The sequence below is a fragment of the Tachypleus tridentatus genome, chromosome 7, assembly GCF_004210375.1.
Source record: "Tachypleus tridentatus isolate NWPU-2018 chromosome 7, ASM421037v1, whole genome shotgun sequence".
Taxonomy (NCBI): Eukaryota; Metazoa; Arthropoda; class Merostomata; order Xiphosura; family Limulidae; genus Tachypleus; species Tachypleus tridentatus.
In genome coordinates this window covers 184680989-184689469 of record NC_134831.1, presented here as the reverse complement: position 1 = coordinate 184689469, position 8481 = coordinate 184680989, and positions in this window count along the sequence as shown.

Genomic DNA, 8481 nt, shown 5'->3' with positions numbered 1-8481 from the left:
TTTAGAATTAAAATAGAAAGTCATTCCTTATAAATTAGAAGTCTTTACTCGTTCTTAAAGAGCTCCTTTCTGGAATGCTTTTCGGTTAAACGTGATTACAATAATAATACTTTTCCCTGTATTTAACAAAATGTGTTGGTTGATAAACACTTGTAAAAGGTTGACTAAAAATAATATATCTTTATATGATTCTGTAAAGAAACGTTTACATTCTTTAGAACATTTCTAAGTTTTTAAACGAGCAGTTATTGAGATAGTCAAAAGCAAAAAGAAAAATTATTTGTCTTCTAGTACAAAAATACCAAATGAAATATATTTATATAAATCCTAATAAGAAAAAAGTTTTAAAATCTGAAGTCGTTATTATTTTGTTAGGAAGTAAGTTAACAACTAACAACAACAGAGAACTTTTAATGATGTCTTTAGGGGTTTTTTCTTCTTCTTTTATTAAGACTGAAATGGTAAAGAAATAACAAGAGAAAAAACAGGGTTGTCATGACATTTATTGACAACTGGATAACTTCATCGTCGCAACTTTATTGGGGTATCGAATCTTTCTCGGGATCTGGGAGGATAATATATGATATTCCACTTCTTCCTCTCCAACTGAGTAACTAGAGAGTATATATCTTTGGGTTTGAATTTCGCGCAAAGCTTCGCGAAGAGTATTTACAGTAACCGTTTCTACCTGAGTAGTGATAAACTAGAAGGAAGGCAGCCACGCAACACCACTCACTGCCAGCTCTTGGACTACTCTTTTACCAATGAATAGTGGAATTGGCCGTCACATTATATTACACCCATAGCTAAAAGGGCGAGCATGTTCGGAGACAGGGATACTAACTAACTTATAGACTGACAGTCGAGCCACTTAGCCACCAGTTCATGCCAGGCCAGATGAAAAGGTCATCAAATGGAATGAACAATTGTGACATATTCTCTGCCCACTCGCTCCAGCAAGCATTCCAAACGATTTTCATAAGTCTAAAATGACAAGCTCATTAATCACGTGACTATTTACCCGCCATTTTGCCTTTCCGGATAATGGGAAAACTTTTAATTCAATCTATCTAATTTTAACTACGCCCTTTCGATAAAACAGGGCCGACCATAGCCCATTATCGCATAAACAAAATTGAGACCGTGAGCACGTTATAATAGCAACGGTTAAGTCTCAAAATAAGATTAGGAAGCCTAACAGTTTGTAATGGGTGTTGTTTGTTTGTTCGTAGTTAAGCACAAAGCTACACGATGGCGTATCTGTGATCTATTCACCAAGGGTATTGAAGTCGGGAGACATACTGCTGTACCACTGAAAGCCGGGTGTTGTTGGTTAGCTGCCTAGTTTATCAGCTCAAAAACAAGACGGCCAACTTTGATAACCCTTGTGTAGCTTTGCACTAATAACTGAGACAAACCAAACCGAATTGATATTTTATGTACGCCAAAACATTAAGTAGCGTTACACAGAAAAAAAAAGGCACACAAGTACTGTGGACCACATGGTTAGAGCGCTCCACTCATAACAGAGGATCGCGGGCTCGAATCCCCAACACACCAAACATGCTCGCCCTTTCAGCCGTGGTGACGTTACAATGTATAGTTAATCCCACCATTCGTTGGTAAAAGAGTAACCCAACAGTTGGCGGTAGGTGGTGATGACTAGTTGCCTTCACTCAAGTCTCACACTGCTAAATTAGGGACGGCTAGCGCAAATACCCCTTGGGTAAATTTGCGAGAATTTAAAAACACAAAACAAACCACAAAGTACTGTTAGAAAATCACTTATTTAAACTAAAATAGATATAAAAGATATTCAAAATATTTCTTGAGCCAAATAAAATACTCAAACTAACTTAAGTCTATATTTGTAATGAGATACATGATAAGTTTTTAACTACAATATTTCCAGAAGCACTTTATATCACGTAAATACCCCTCTTCCAGTGGTATAGCAGGTTTCGACACCTGAGGTGGACAATGCATAGAGAACCCATTGTGTAACTTTGCGCTCAGCAACAAACAAACAACCTATATAAATTATGGAAAACCAATTGTATAGCTTTTCTTAGTTCAATGTCATTGGAATATCATATCTTAACAATGATGATTCCGTAGTTTTATGGCTAAAAAAAAACTAGATCCACTAAATCCAAATAAACATCAATATTGTTTTGCTTCTTCTTCCTTTTACATAACATCCATTAACTGCAACTTATTCTAGTCCTCTATCATTAGTTACCTCTGGCTAGTACACTGAATTTGATTCTAATAGGATCCTCTTATTTGTCTACTCCCAGTGACTGAGCGGAATTTCTATATATTTATAACGCCAAAAATCGAGTTTTGACATTCCATTACGTGTTTATTTTTGTGCTTAACACCAATTGAACCATATTTACTGAACCACATTTACTGAACCGTATTTACTGAACCACATTTACTGAACCGTAGTTACTGAACCACATTTACTGAACCATATTTACTGAATCGTATTTACTGAACCATATTTACTGATCCATATTTACTGAACCGTATTTGCTAAACCATATTTACTGATCCATATTTACTGCACCATATTTACTGAACCACATTTACTGAACCACATATACTGAACCATATTTACTAAACCATATTTGCTAAACCATATTTACTGATCCATATTTACTGCACCATATTTACTGAACCACATTTACTGAACCACATATACTGAACCATATTTACTAAACCATATTTACTGAACCATATTTACTGAACCACATTTACTGAACCATATTTACTGAACCACATTTACTGAACCGTATTTACTGAACCACATTTACTGAACCGTATTTACTGAACCACATTTACTGAACCGTAGTTACTGAACCGTATTTACTGAACCACATTTACTGAACCACATTTACTGAACCGTATTTACTGAACCGTAGTTACTGAACCACATTTACTGAACCGTTTTTACTGAACCACATTTACTGAACTATATTTATTGAACCACATTTACTGAGCCGTATTTACTGAACCACATTTACTGAACCGTAGTTACTGAACCGTATTTACTGAACCACATTTACTGAACTATATTTATTGAACCACATTTACTGATTTATACTCTTTTTCTAATTTATTTCCTTTTACTGTTATTTCAATTTTCTCTATAACTCCAAAGCCTTCTCATTATTCATTCTGGCTTTATTTCTTGTTTTTGAGAATTTTCTACATAAACCCTCACTGACAAATGTGTGATGGTTTATTTGTTTATTTTTGGTTCCTTAAATATTCAAGGAGTGTCTGTTTTTTGTTGTTCTTTTATTTTTTCTCAGGGATTATTTTATGTCGTTTCTACTCAAAACATTTGCGCCATTTTCTGTTATTTTTGAAATTTTTCACTTACTTCTTGGTAAAAAAATATTATCACAGAAATATTTTATTGATCATTTCATTCACTATTTAGGTTTTTTCCGTAGGCCTATTTATATAAAATATTAACAGCAACGTTCTGTTAGAAAACCTTACGATCTTTTCATTGAAGCTCAATATTGTTAACTTTAAAGTCGTGCGCTGAAACGTCATAAATTTGTTTGTTGGATTTTTTATTGTTTTCAAAACTTGACACCAATGTTAGTTTTTAATCTGTTGATTTAACAAGGCGTATAAGTCGAGGGAAAAAAATATGAAACACAAATAATGATTTATATAAAGGATTTTTAATCACCTAGCTAACTTTCTAGAAAACTTTTAGATGTCATTAAATAATGACGTATTATAAAAAAAACTCGATCATTAGATACCGCCCATATTTTTGGGAGGAAAATGACCCAGTAATTGATTTTTGCTTGGTACATTGGAAGTCGATCTTTTCAATAAAAACATTTTTCAATTTCAGGTGATCTAGTGTATTATAAATCAAAACTATCGGAAAAGATCTTACATAAGTAATTTTAGAAACTAACACTTTGAATAAAGTAATTACAAATGCGTGTACTAAAAATCTGGCTCAATAACTAATTGTTCCTGTAATGAAATCATTTGCCGTTTACATGAAAAGATTCGTCAAATTTCATTGGAGCAAGAACTAATAATAATTTCTGAAAAATACCTTATGGAAAACCAAAAAGCACTGGATATATTAACATACTGTATCGCAATAAAATTGTATTTAAAACAGATTCGACGTACTCTGCAGCTTTTACGTTTTATAACGAAGATTATTACGAAGAAATGCGTTATCTGGGACAGACCACAAGTAAAGAATAACTAACATGAGCGGCTGTTTAGGGCATCAACTTCCCAGGGCGCCACATACTAGGGAGAAGAAGCAGCCTTACTTTTGAATATGGCGTCAGTTAAGCTTGCTTTCTTGTTAACAATAAAGCTAAACAATGGGTTGTTCGTGCATTTTCACCACGAGATCGAAAAACAGTTTTTAACTCTCCGACTTGTTACTGAGTTACTGTGGGGTGCCAGTTAAGCTATAGCCGGTCTTAATCTGAGGTTACACAGGCGTTGTAACAATAACATTTTTAAGTGCAATGCAAAGTTTAGGTTCTTAGTGTTACAAATAGCTCAACAAATAATTTTGTTTTTCTTTCTATATGAGCCTGTCGTGGCTACATAAGAGTTGTTTGCGTTAGTCATATCTAATTTAGAAAAGGTGGACTTGAGGAATGGAACTGCTAACTGTGTACCTACTGTTTATCACGCATTTTAGGCGTATTGTTTTTCCTTTCGGCATTTAAAATCTAACACTCAAAGCTAAATTCTTGTGATTATAGACTTAATTATAATAATTCAAAATTAAAATTTTGGAATAGTCCTGGAAAAGGATATTGTTTTATGTCTCGTAGATGAAAGGAAATAGATAGTTAATTTAAAGATTAATTAGAATGATTGGTTTTATATTATAAAAGCCATTAAAATTCAAACTGCAGAACTATTAATCTTCCTTCGCTCATAGGCGTGAGGCTTATGCATCTGGGGTTATTTTCACGCTTGAAAGCATTAGTAAAAATATCTGACGATTCTGGTTAAATTGAAAGCTTTCTATAATACTTTGTGGTTGGTTGATCAGCTTGATACAAGTCAAATTTAGCATCACGTAGATTCATGAAATGAATTAGATTGTACCATTTTATAACAGAAAATATAAATGGAACATATGTGGTATTCTCACATAAAAACTATTGTATTCCCAACAAATATCAAATAAACGGATCAGCTAAGAACAACTAAGGCTTAAAACCCTAGCGTATGCAAAATGAGCCTGGACAATGCTGATTAAAATTGAAATAATCTTTGTTATTTAATTTACATGCCACTAGAAAGTAATATTAGGCCTATTATACTTTTGAATGCTATATCTAGACCATCGGGAACTTATTTTCAACAATTAGATTTTATAGAAATAGTATTCCAATCTCACTCTGTCCGCTATATCCCTTGTTAACGAAATATTTCGCTCAATACTAAGCTCATCAGGCCGTCTGGAACTCAATAAACATTAGAGGTAGGAACACTATTTATACAAACTATCTGTAACAACACTAACCGTGATGGCCTGAACAACTTTTTCAAGATGGCGCAGCGTGATTAAAATTAATTTACTTGTCATTAGACGTCATTATTAGGCCTACTATATTTCTAACACTGCATTCTATTTCTAGTCTACTGGATATTTTCAAGAGCTCTAAGGGTACATAATAATAGTATTCCAACCACACTATGTTCGTCCCATCCACTGTCAATACGCGTTTCGCTCAATCCAGAGTACATTAAGCCGACTGGAACACAACAAACATGGTAGTTTCTTGAAACTCCTTAAGGAACTAGATATCTAAAAGGGTTTTAAAGAATATAATAGGCTTAACACTAATATATGATAATAATAAAAAATCATTATAACCATGTTTTGCCAGCTTGTAAAATTGGTTTCCACCATCATCATAATCATTATTTGACGTCCTTCAGTGGCTTAGTGGTATGACTAAAGTTTCATACTGATAAAGAAAAAAACTTTTGATGGACACAGCACAGATAGCTCATTGTGTAGCTCTGTGCTCATAAGAAACAAACAAAATTATTATTTGAGAAACAAAAGAAAGAGAAAAAACTCTTTCATTATACTGTTTGTTTCAATTTCGCACAAACCTACACAAGGACTATCTGCCCTAGCCCTCCATAATTTAGCAGTGTAAGACTAGAGGGAAGGCAACTAGTCATCACTATCCACCGTCAACTCTTGAACTACTTTTTTACCAACGAATAGTGGGATTGACCGAATTTTATAACGCTCCCACGGCTGAAAAGACAAGCATGTTTAGTGTGACGCGATTCGAACCGCGAATTACGAGTCGAGTGCGTTAACCACCTGGCCATGCCGGACCTTTTATTAGACTGTGCTTAGTTTCACAATATTATTTCTCTCGAGATTGATCTCTGTATGGCTAAACACTTTGTTCTTAATGCAGTAAATAATAAAGGAAAAAGTCGTAGTTTTTCAGCTTATTGCTACAAAACATGTCGTTTTAACACTGAATTACATAAAATAAGGTTAACTTTTATGTAACATTACTTTCTCAAGCTCATGCGTCTTAATATGTTGATATTTCACTAGCTGAGTTACCTTAGGTGTAGATATTAATAACAAAATATATATTAACAGTTCTGAAGCACGTATTCGTACGGTCAAAATTTTCCTAATAAATATTCAGTCCTCGAATAACCATTATTGAATCCTCAATATACCAGAATTAGACTAAAATCTTTGGTCTATGGGAGTTCTGGGCTTTTCATACTTCGTGTTACCTATGGCATCGTGTACAAAGAATCATTTTGATCATCACATCACAAAACAAAATGTTATAGATGTGTGTCTTACCTTGAGTAAACGAGGCACATTTTAACTATAATATTTCATCTATTGTAATGCTCCTGAAAGAGAGCCTGGTGGACGCACAGGCGAACAGTCTAATATCAGAATATTTACTGAAGAAATAAATATATTGATAACTGATTTTTAGTTTTAATGCTTCCTTAATTCAAGTTATTTTCCTTTGTTAGATCTAGTGTGTTAGCGACATCTATTAGCAATAAAAGAGATGCGAACTGTTATCCACTTTGGCTACATTTTAAGAAAAGATGGCAATGTAGTTCTATATTCACAATTTCTTTCGTTTGGTATTAGATCACACATGATTCAGTTTTAATGCATTTCGATTTTCTTAGTAAACAAACAAAGAGTAGTTTCAATTATTATGTATTTGGATAATTTATCTAAATAGGGATGTTATATCATGAGAATCAATCCCACTATTCGTTGGTAAAAGAGTAGCTCAAAAGTTTGCGATGGGTGGTGATGACTAGCTGCCTTCCCTCTAGTCTTACACTGCTAAATTAGGGACGTCTAGCGCAGATAGACCTTGAGTAGCTTTGTGCGAAATTCAAAACAAACAATTAATAACTCTTTCTCAGGAGACGTTATTTGTTTGTACAAAAAAAAAAAAGAGTGTAAACTTTATATGTTTACATTTTCAAAAAGCTTTTGACAAGGAGCTACACAAATGATTAACTAAGAAAATCATTTGCAGAGTAGTCAGATGGGAGAAAGCAAACAATTTTTACTAGTAAAGGCCGATCAAGTTGGACCCATAATGTTAAGGAAACATCTTATGTTTTTTTTTTCTTGTTTAAATTAATGATATTTATAGGGCGATAATTAAATTTTATTGGTTATATTAAACGGTTTTTTACGTTCGAAATTTTTTAAACGTTCCTGGTCAAATATCTGTAGTTTCTCGATTAATAAGCGTTAATCACAGTTATAGAAATTTATAATATACTGACTTATAGCAAAGCCACATCGGGTTATCTGCTAAACCCACCGAGATTAATCGAACCCCTGAAATTTCAGCTAAGGCAGTAATACCGGCAATCATTAGTATTTGTTTGTTTGTTTTGGAATTTCGCACAAAGCTACTCGAGGGCTATCTGTGCTAGCCGTCCCTAATTTAGCAGTGTAAGACTAGAGGGAAGGCAGCCACGCAACACCACTCACCGCCAACTCTTGGGCTACTCTTTTACCAACGAATAGTGGGATTGACCGTCACATTATACACCCCCACGGCTGGGAGGGCGAGCATGTTTAGCGCGACGCGGGCGCGAACCCGCGACCCTCGGATTACGAGTCGCACGCCTTACGCGCTTGGCCATGCCAGGCCGTCATTAGTATTTACATAAACACATAGTGCATTGTTGATTCTTACACTCGAGAATCTTCTGCAACTTTAGTGAATTTTGCAATATGCATTTAACAATATAAGTTACATGCATTTCTAAATATATATATTAAAGTGAAACAAACATCGATATTAAAATAAATATATCATATATAATCCGTCACATATTTTATCTTGTAAAAAGAGAGCTGAAAGCTGACTTTATTGAAAAGCGTATAATTAACTGTTCCATATAATGAATATAATA